The sequence below is a fragment of the Gasterosteus aculeatus genome, unplaced genomic scaffold, assembly GCF_964276395.1.
Source record: "Gasterosteus aculeatus unplaced genomic scaffold, fGasAcu3.hap1.1 HAP1_SCAFFOLD_33, whole genome shotgun sequence".
Taxonomy (NCBI): Eukaryota; Metazoa; Chordata; class Actinopteri; order Perciformes; family Gasterosteidae; genus Gasterosteus; species Gasterosteus aculeatus.
Window position 1 is genome coordinate 172,501 of NW_027554891.1, and position 11,293 is coordinate 183,793.

The following is an 11,293-nucleotide window of genomic DNA, read 5'->3' on the forward strand; positions in this document are numbered from 1 at the left end:
CCGAGAATAGTGTGCCGTTATGGGACATGGTCTGGGATCTCCTGCTCTATGGAACTGTTTATTTCATCCATCCAGTGCACCTGCCGTTCTGCCATCAGTGTCCGACAACAGCGCTTCATCATCGGATATCTGCCGTGAGATACCGCTCTCTGGAACTGTTTATTTCATCCATCCACTGCACCTGCTGTTCTGCCATCAGTGTCCGACAATAGCGCTTCTTCATCGGATATCAGCCGGGATCTCACGCTCTCTGGAACTGTTTACTTCATCCATCCACTGCACCTGCTGTTCTGCCATCAGTGTCCGAGAACAGTGCTTCTTCATCGGATATCAGCCGGGATCTCACGCTCTCTGGAACTGTTTAATTCGTCCATCCACTGCACCTGCTGTTCTGCCATCAGTGTCCGACAACAGCGCTTCATCATCGGATAACTGCCGTGAAATACCGCTCTCTGGAACTGTTTATTTCATCCACCGCACCTGCTGTTCTGCCATCAGTGTCCGACAACAGCGCTTCATCATCGGATAGCTGCCGTGAAATACCGCTCTCTGGATCTGCTCTGTTCTGGCAGGTAATCAGGGAGATTTTAAGTAGATGAGCGTCCGGGAATAGTGCACTGCACTTGGGCAGGTCACGCCGCGTAACCCGCCCCATATCCCGGTTCCCGAACCCGCTTTTCCGCCCAAAGTTGTCCGAAGATGCTTAGGCCCAGCTGGGGAACGCTCCCCACGAAGCCCGGGTCTCAGCCCTGGAGCCCTGTGTTTCCGAAAACCAGGTTTCTGAAATCTGCGACCTGGTGGCCCAGTGATGTCAGCTGGAACTTTTTTTTTCCGGTCCGCTCAAAATTCTCCAGGGGATTTTAGGGCTTTGCGCCACATATTCCGACTTTTACTTAGTTTCTGACGGAGCCAAAAAAGTCCGGGTTTTTTTGCCCTCCTTATCGTCCCGACTGGAAACTTTAACTTTTTTTTTAAGTCAGAAAATTAAAGTCTTTTTCATCCAGGAGACCGACCCTTCCTTCAAAGCGTCCCAAGTGGTCCTTCGTCATCGGATATCTGTCGGGAAATACCGCTCCATGGAACTGTTTATTTCATCCATCCGCTGCACCTGCTGTTCTGCCATCAGTGTCCGACAATAGCGCTTCTTCATCGGATATCTGCCGGGATCTCACGCTCTCTGGAACTGTTTAATTCATCCATCCGCTGCACCTGCTGTTCTGACATCAGCATCCGAGAATAGTGTCCCGTACTGGGACATGGTCTGGGATATCCCGCTCTCTGGAACTGTGTTATGTTTATTTCCTTCATCCACTGCACCTGCTGTTCTGACATCAGCATCCGAGAATAGTGTCCCGTACTGGGACATGGTCTCGGATCTCCCGCTCTCTGGAACTATGTTCTGTTTATTTCCTTCATCCACTGCACCTGCTGTTCTGACATCAGCATCCGAGAATAGTGTCCCGTACTGGGACATGGTCTCGGATCTCCCGCTCTCTGGAACTATGTTCTGTTTATTTCCTTCATCCACTGCACCTGCTGTTCTGACATCAGCATCCGAGAATAGTGTCCCGTACTGGGACATGGTCTGGGATCTCCCGCTCCATGGAACTGTGTTCTGTTTATTTCCTTCATCCACTGCACCTGCTGTTCTGCCATCAGTGTCCGACAATAGCGCTTCATCATCGGATATCTGCCGTGAAATACCGCTCTCTGGATCTGCTCTGTTCTGGCAGGTAATCAGGGAGATTTTAAGTAGATGAGTGTCCGGGAATAGTGGGCCGTTCTGGGACTTGGTCTGGGATATCCCGCTCTCTGGAACTATGTTCTGTTTATTTCCTTCATCCAGTGCACCTGCTGTTCTGCCATCAGTGTCCGACAATAGCGCGCCGTTCTGGGACTTGGTCTGGGATATCCCGCTCTCTGGAACTATGTTCTGTTAATTTCCTTCATCCAGTGCACCTGCTGTTCTGCCATCAGTGTCCGACAATAGCGCTTCATCATCGGATATCTGTCGTGAAATACCGCTCTCTGGAACTGTGTATTAGTCCGTCCGCTGCACCTGCTGTTCTGACATCAGCATCCGAGAATAGTGCGCCGTTCTGGGACATGGTCTGGTCTCTGCCGCTCTCTGGAACTCTGTATTCATCCATGCGTTACACCTGCTGTTCTGACATCAGCATCCGAGAATTGTGTCCCGTACAGGGACATGGTCTGGTCTCTGCCGCTCTCTGGAACTCTGTATTCATCCATGCGTTACACCTGCTGTTCTGACATCAGCATCCGAGAATAGTGTCCCATACAGGGACATGGTCTGGTCTCTGCCGCTCTCTGGAACTCTGTATTCATCCGTCCACTGCACCTGCTGTTCTGCCATCAGCATCCGAGAATAGTGCCCCGTACTGGGACATCAGCCAGGACGCACCGCCGTCATCTCGTTCGTTCGCTCAGTCATCCATCCACGAAAGCTACCGATCAGCCACAGTGCCCGGAATGATGCCTCCTGCCGGGGTAGCGTCCGCTTGCTCCCCGACAGCCAGTTCTGCATGAGGCTCCGGTTCTTCCACCCCCGCCACTGTCCGAGGGTGTCCGAAAATACTGAGGTCTGAGTCGGATCCGAACCGCACAACCACACGGTCTTCACGACTGGAGGCCTATGTTTCTAAAAACCGGGTTTCAGGAATCTGCGACCTGGTGGCCCAGTGATGTCGGCTGGAACTTTTTTTTTCCGGTCCGCTCAAAATTCTCCAGGCATTTTCTGAGCTTTCCTTCACATAGTCCGACTTTTACTTAGTTTCTGACGGAGCCAAAAAAGTCCGGGTTTTTTTGCCCTCCTTATCGTCCCGACTGGAAACTTTAACTCCGTATTTTAAGTCAGAAAATTAAAGTTCTTTTCATCCAGGAGACCGACCCTTCCTTCAAAGTGTCCCATACAGTGCTTCGTCATCGGACATCGGCCGGGATCTCCCGCTCTCTGGAACTGTGTATTCATCCATGCGGTACACCTGCTGGTCTGCCATCACTGTCCGGGAATAGTGTGTCGTTCTGGGACTTGGTCTGGGATATCACGCTCTCTGGAACTCTTTATTCATCCATCATGTACACCTGCTGGTCTGCCATCACTGTCCGGGAATAGTGTACCGTTCTGGGACTTGGTCTGGTCTCTGCCGCTCTCTGGAACTCTTTATTCATCCATGCGGTACACCTGCTGTTCTGCCATCACTGTCCGGGAATAGTGTGTCGTTCTGGGTCATGGTCTGGGATATCACGCTCTCTGGAACTCTTTATTCATCCATGCGGTACACCTGCCGTTCTGCCATCACTGTCCGGGAATAGTGTGTCGTTCTGGGACTTGGTCTGGTCTCTGCCGCTCTCTGGAGCTCTTTATTCATCCATGCGGTACACCTGCTGTTCTGCCATCACTGTCCGGGAATAGTGTGTCGTTCTGGGTCATGGTCTGGGATATCACGCTCTCTGGAACTCTTTATTCATCCATGCGGTACACCTGCCGTTCTGCCATCACTGTCCGGGAATAGTGTGTCGTTCTGGGACTTGGTCTGGTCTCTGCCGCTCTCTGGAGCTCTTTATTCATCCATGCGGTACACCTGCTGTTCTGCCATCACTGTCCGGGAATAGTGTGTCGTTCTGGGTCATGGTCTGGGTTCTGCCGCTCTCTGGAACTCTTTATTCATCCATGCGGTACACCTGCTGGTCTGCCATCACTGTCCGGGAACAGTGTGCCGTTCTGGGTCATGGTCTGGTCTCTGCCGCTCTCTGGAGCTCTTTATTCATCCATGCGGTGCACCTGCTGTTCTGCCATCACTGTCCGGGAATAGTGTGTCGTTCTGGGACTTGGTCTGGTCTCTGCCGCTCTCTGGAGCTCTTTATTCATCCATGCGGTACACCTGCTCTTCTGCCATCACTGTCCGGGAACAGTGTGCCGTTCTGGGTCATGGTCTGGGTTCTGCCGCTCTCTGGAACTCTTTATTCATCCATGGGGTACACCTGCTGGTCTGCCATCACTGTCCGGGAATAGTGTGTCGTTCTGGGTCATGGTCTGGGATATCACGCTCTCTGGAACTCTTTATTCATCCATGCGGTACACCTGCCGTTCTGCCATCACTGTCCGGGAATAGTGTGTCGTTCTGGGTCATGGTCTGGGTTCTGCCGCTCTCTGGAACTCTTTATTCATCCATGGGGTACACCTGCTGGTCTGCCATCACTGTCCGGGAACAGTGTGCCGTTCTGGGTCATGGTCTGGGTTCTGCCGCTCTCTGGAACTCTTTATTCATCCATGCGGTACACCTGCTGTTCTGCCATCACTGTCCGGGAATAGTGTGTCGTTCTGGGACTTGGTCTGGTCTCTGCCGCTCTCTGGAACTCTTTATTCATCCATGCGGTACACCTGCTGTTCTGCCATCACTGTCCGGGAATAGTGTGTCGTTCTGGGTCATGGTCTGGGATATCACGCTCTCTGGAACTCTTTATTCATCCATGCGGTACACCTGCCGTTCTGCCATCACTGTCCGGGAATAGTGTGTCGTTCTGGGACTTGGTCTGGGTTCTGCCGCTCTCTGGAGCTCTTTATTCATCCATCCACTGCACCTGCTGTTCTGCCATCACTGTCCGGGAACAGTGTGCCGTTCTGGGTCATGGTCTGGGTTCTGCCGCTCTCTGGAGCTGTTATTTTCATCCATGCGGTACACCTGCTGTTCTGCCATCACTGTCCGGGAATAGTGTGTCGTTCTGGGTCATGGTCTGGTCTCTGCCGCTCTCTGGAACTCTTTATTCATCCATGCGGTACACCTGCTGTTCTGCCATCACTGTCCGGGAACAGTGTGCCGTTCTGGGTCATGGTCTGGGATATCACGCTCTCTGGAACTCTTTATTCATCCATCATGTACACCTGCTGGTCTGCCATCACTGTCCGGGAATAGTGTGTCGTTCTGGGACTTGGTCTGGTCTCTGCCGCTCTCCGGAGCTCTTTATTCATCCATGCGGTACACCTGCTGGTCTGCCATCACTGTCCGGGAACAGTGTGCCGTTCTGGGTCATGGTCTGGTCTCTGCCGCTCTCTGGAGCTGTTATTTTCCTCCATCCACTGCACCTGCTGTTCTGCCATCACTGTCCGGGAACAGTGTGCCGTTCTGGGTCATGGTCTGGGATATCACGCTCTCTGGAACTCTTTATTCATCCATCATGTACACCTGCTGGTCTGCCATCACTGTCCGGGAATAGTGTACCGTTCTGGGACTTGGTCTGGTCTCTGCCGCTCTCTGGAACTCTTTATTCATCCATGCGGTACACCTGCTGTTCTGCCATCACTGTCCGGGAACAGTGTGCCATTCTGGGTCATGGTCTGGGATATCACGCTCTCTGGAACTCTTTATTCATCCATCATGTACACCTGCTGTTCTGCCATCACTGTCCGGGAATAGTGTGTCGTTCTGGGTCATGGTCTGGGATATCACGCTCTCTGGAACTCTTTATTCATCCATGCGGTACACCTGCCGTTCTGCCATCACTGTCCGAGAATAGTGTGTCGTTCTGGGACTTGGTCTGGTCTCTGCCGCTCTCTGGAGCTCTTTATTCATCCATCCACTGCACCTGCTGTTCTGCCATCACTGTCCGGGAATAGTGTGTCGTTCTGGGACTTGGTCTGGTCTCTGCCGCTCTCTGGAACTCTTTATTCATCCATGGGGTACACCTGCTGGTCTGCCATCACTGTCCGGGAACAGTGTGCCGTTCTGGGTCATGGTCTGGGATATCACGCTCTCTGGAACTATGTTCTGATTATTTCCTTCATCCACTGCACCTGCTGTTCTGCCATCAGTGTCCGACAACAGCGCTTCATCATCGGATAACTGCCGTGAAATACCGCTCTCTGGATCTGCTCTGTTCTGGCAGGTAATCAGGGAGATTTTAAGTAGATGAGTGTCCGGGAATAGTGGGCCGTTCTGGGACTTGGTCTGGGATATCACGCTCTCTGGAACTATGTTCTGTTTATTTCCTTCATCCAGTGCACCTGCTGTTCTGCCATCAGTGTCCGACAATAGCGCTTCATCATCGGATATCTGTCGTGAAATACCGCTCTCTGGAACTGTGTATTAGTCCGTCCGCTGCACCTGCTGTTCTGACATCAGCATCCGAGAATAGTGTGCCGTTCTGGGACATGGTCTGGGATCTCCCGCTGTCTGGAACTGTGTGTTCATCCATACGTTACACCTGCTGTTCTGACATCAGCATCCGAGAATGGTGTGCCGTTCTGGGACATGGTCTGGGATCTCCCGCTGTCTGGAACTGTGTATTAGTCCGTCCGCTGCACCTGCTGTTCTGACATCAGCATCCGAGAATAGTGCGCCGTTCTGGGACATGGTCTGGTCTCTGCCGCTCTCTGGAACTCTGTATTCATCCATGCGTTACACCTGCTGTTCTGACATCAGCATCCGAGAATAGTGTCCCGTACAGGGACATGGTCTGGTCTCTGCCGCTCTCTGGAACTCTGTATTCATCCATGCGTTACACCTGCTGTTCTGACATCAGCATCCGAGAATAGTGTCCCGTTCTGGGACATGGTCTGGTCTCTGCCGCTCTCTGGAACTCTGTATTCATCCATGCGTTACACCTGCTGTTCTGACATCAGCATCCGAGAATAGTGGGCCGTTCTGGGACATGGTCTGGGATATCACGCTGTCTGGAACTGTGTGTTCATCCGTCCACTGCACCTGCTGTTCTGCCATCAGCATCCGAGAATAGTGCCCCGTACTGGGACATCAGCCAGGACGCACCGCCGTCATCTCGTTCGTTCGCTCAGTCATCCATCCACGAAAGCTACCGATCAGCCACAGTGCCCGGAATGATGCCTCCTGCCGGGGCAGCGTCCGCTTGCTCCCCGACAGCCAGTTCTGCATGAGGCTCCGGTTCTTCCACCCCCGCCACTGTCCGAGGGTGTCCGAAAATACTGAGGTCTGAGTCGGATCCGAACCGCACAAACGCCGGTCTTCACGACTGGAGGCCTATGTTTCTAAAAACCGGGTTTCAGGAATCTGCGACCTGGTGGCCCAGTGATGTCGGCTGGAACTTTTTTTTTCCGGTCCGCTCAAAATTCTCCAGGCATTTTCTGAGCTTTCCTTCACATAGTCCGACTTTTACTTAGTTTCTGACGGAGCCAAAAAAGTCCGGGTTTTTTTGCCCTCCTTATCGTCCCGACTGGAAACTTTAACTCCGTATTTTAAGTCAGAAAATTAAAGTTCTTTTCATCCAGGAGACCGACCCTTCCTTCAAAGTGTCCCATACAGTGCTTCGTCATCGGACATCGGCCGGGATCTCCCGCTCTCTGGAACTGTGTATTCATCCATGCGGTACACCTGCTGTTCTGCCATCACTGTCCGGGAATAGTGTGTCGTTCTGGGACTTGGTCTGGTCTCTGCCGCTCTCTGGAGCTCTTTATTCATCCATCATGTACACGTGCTGGTCTGCCATCACTGTCCGGGAATAGTGTGTCGTTCTGGGTCATGGTCTGGGTTCTGCCGCTCTCTGGAACTCTTTATTCATCCATGCGGTACACCTGCTGGTCTGCCATCACTGTCCGGGAATAGTGTACCGTTCTGGGACTTGGTCTGGTCTCTGCCGCTCTCTGGAGCTCTTTATTCATCCATCCACTGCACCTGCTGTTCTGCCATCACTGTCCGGGAACAGTGTGCCGTTCTGGGTCATGGTCTGGGATATCACGCTCTCTGGAACTCTTTATTCATCCATCATGTACACCTGCTGGTCTGCCATCACTGTCCGGGAATAGTGTACCGTTCTGGGACTTGGTCTGGTCTCTGCCGCTCTCTGGAACTCTTTATTCATCCATGCGGTACACCTGCTGTTCTGCCATCACTGTCCGGGAACAGTGTGCCATTCTGGGTCATGGTCTGGGATATCACGCTCTCTGGAACTCTTTATTCATCCATCATGTACACCTGCTGTTCTGCCATCACTGTCCGGGAATAGTGTGTCGTTCTGGGTCATGGTCTGGGATATCACGCTCTCTGGAACTCTTTATTCATCCATGCGGTACACCTGCCGTTCTGCCATCACTGTCCGAGAATAGTGTGTCGTTCTGGGACTTGGTCTGGTCTCTGCCGCTCTCTGGAGCTCTTTATTCATCCATGCGGTACACCTGCTGGTCTGTCATCACTGTCCGGGAACAGTGTGCCGTTCTGGGACTTGGTCTGGTCTCTGCCGCTCTCTGGAGCTCTTTATTCATCCATGCGGTACACCTGCTGGTCTGCCATCACTGTCCGGGAACAGTGTACCGTTCTGGGACTTGGTCTGGTCTCTGCCGCTCTCTGGAGCTCTTTATTCATCCATGCGGTACACCTGCTGTTCTGCCATCACTGTCCGGGAATAGTGTGTCGTTCTGGGACTTGGTCTGGTCTCTGCCGCTCTCTGGAACTCTGTATTCATCCATGGGGTACACCTGCTGGTCTGCCATCACTGTCCGGGAACAGTGTGCCGTTCTGGGTCATGGTCTGGGATATCACGCTCTCTGGAACTATGTTCTGATTATTTCCTTCATCCACTGCACCTGCTGTTCTGCCATCAGTGTCCGACAACAGCGCTTCATCATCGGATAACTGCCGTGAAATACCGCTCTCTGGATCTGCTCTGTTCTGGCAGGTAATCAGGGAGATTTTAAGTAGATGAGTGTCCGGGAATAGCGGGCCGTTCTGGGACTTGGTCTGGGATATCACGCTCTCTGGAACTATGTTCTGTTTATTTCCTTCATCCAGTGCACCTGCTGTTCTGCCATCAGTGTCCGACAATAGCGCACCGTTCTGGGACTTGGTCTGGGATATCCCGCTCTCTGGAACTATGTTCTGTTTATTTCCTTCATCCAGTGCACCTGCTGTTCTGCCATCAGTGTCCGACAATAGCGCTTCATCATCGGATATCTGTCGTGAAATACCGCTCTCTGGAACTGTGTATTAGTCCGTCCGCTGCACCTGCTGTTCTGACATCAGCATCCGAGAATAGTGTGCCGTTCTGGGACATGGTCTGGGATCTCCCGCTGTCTGGAACTGTGTGTTCATCCATACGTTACACCTGCTGTTCTGACATCAGCATCCGAGAATGGTGTGCCGTTCTGGGACATGGTCTGGGATCTCCCGCTGTCTGGAACTGTGTATTAGTCCGTCCGCTGCACCTGCTGTTCTGACATCAGCATCCGAGAATAGTGCGCCGTTCTGGGACATGGTCTGGTCTCTGCCGCTCTCTGGAACTCTGTATTCATCCATGCGTTACACCTGCTGTTCTGACATCAGCATCCGAGAATAGTGTCCCGTTCTGGGACATGGTCTGGTCTCTGCCGCTCTCTGGAACTCTGTATTCATCCATGCGTTACACCTGCTGTTCTGACATCAGCATCCGAGAATAGTGTCCCGTTCTGGGACATGGTCTGGTCTCTGCCGCTCTCTGGAACTCTGTATTCATCCATGCGTTACACCTGCTGTTCTGACATCAGCATCCGAGAATAGTGGGCCGTTCTGGGACATGGTCTGGGATATCACGCTGTCTGGAACTGTGTGTTCATCCGTCCACTGCACCTGCTGTTCTGCCATCAGCATCCGAGAATAGTGCCCCGTACTGGGACATCAGCCAGGACGCACCGCCGTCATCTCGTTCGTTCGCTCAGTCATCCATCCACGAAAGCTACCGATCAGCCACAGTGCCCGGAATGATGCCTCCTGCCGGGGCAGCGTCCGCTTGCTCCCCGACAGCCAGTTCTGCATGAGGCTCCGGTTCTTCCACCCCCGCCACTGTCCGAGGGTGTCCGAAAATACTGAGGTCTGAGTCGGATCCGAACCGCACAAACGCCGGTCTTCACGACTGGAGGCCTATGTTTCTAAAAACCGGGTTTCAGGAATCTGCGACCTGGTGGCCCAGTGATGTCGGCTGGAACTTTTTTTTTCCGGTCCGCTCAAAATTCTCCAGGCATTTTCTGAGCTTTCCTTCACATAGTCCGACTTTTACTTAGTTTCTGACGGAGCCAAAAAAGTCCGGGTTTTTTTGCCCTCCTTATCGTCCCGACTGGAAACTTTAACTCCGTATTTTAAGTCAGAAAATTAAAGTTCTTTTCATCCAGGAGACCGACCCTTCCTTCAAAGTGTCCCATACAGTGCTTCGTCATCGGACATCGGCCGGGATCTCCCGCTCTCTGGAACTGTGTATTCATCCATGCGGTACACCTGCTGTTCTGCCATCACTGTCCGGGAATAGTGTGTCGTTCTGGGACTTGGTCTGGTCTCTGCCGCTCTCTGGAGCTCTTTATTCATCCATCATGTACACGTGCTGGTCTGCCATCACTGTCCGGGAATAGTGTGTCGTTCTGGGTCATGGTCTGGGTTCTGCCGCTCTCTGGAACTCTTTATTCATCCATGCGGTACACCTGCTGGTCTGCCATCACTGTCCGGGAATAGTGTACCGTTCTGGGACTTGGTCTGGTCTCTGCCGCTCTCTGGAGCTCTTTATTCATCCATCCACTGCACCTGCTGTTCTGCCATCACTGTCCGGGAACAGTGTGCCGTTCTGGGTCATGGTCTGGGATATCACGCTCTCTGGAACTCTTTATTCATCCATCATGTACACCTGCTGGTCTGCCATCACTGTCCGGGAATAGTGTACCGTTCTGGGACTTGGTCTGGTCTCTGCCGCTCTCTGGAACTCTTTATTCATCCATGCGGTACACCTGCTGTTCTGCCATCACTGTCCGGGAACAGTGTGCCATTCTGGGTCATGGTCTGGGATATCACGCTCTCTGGAACTCTTTATTCATCCATCATGTACACCTGCTGTTCTGCCATCACTGTCCGGGAATAGTGTGTCGTTCTGGGTCATGGTCTGGGATATCACGCTCTCTGGAACTCTTTATTCATCCATGCGGTACACCTGCCGTTCTGCCATCACTGTCCGAGAATAGTGTGTCGTTCTGGGACTTGGTCTGGTCTCTGCCGCTCTCTGGAGCTCTTTATTCATCCATCCACTGCACCTGCTGTTCTGCCATCACTGTCCGGGAATAGTGTGTCGTTCTGGGACTTGGTCTGGTCTCTGCCGCTCTCTGGAACTCTTTATTCATCCATGGGGTACACCTGCTGGTCTGCCATCACTGTCCGGGAACAGTGTGCCGTTCTGGGTCATGGTCTGGGATATCACGCTCTCTGGAACTATGTTCTGATTATTTCCTTCATCCACTGCACCTGCTGTTCTGCCATCAGTGTCCGACAACAGCGCTTCATCATCGGATAACTGC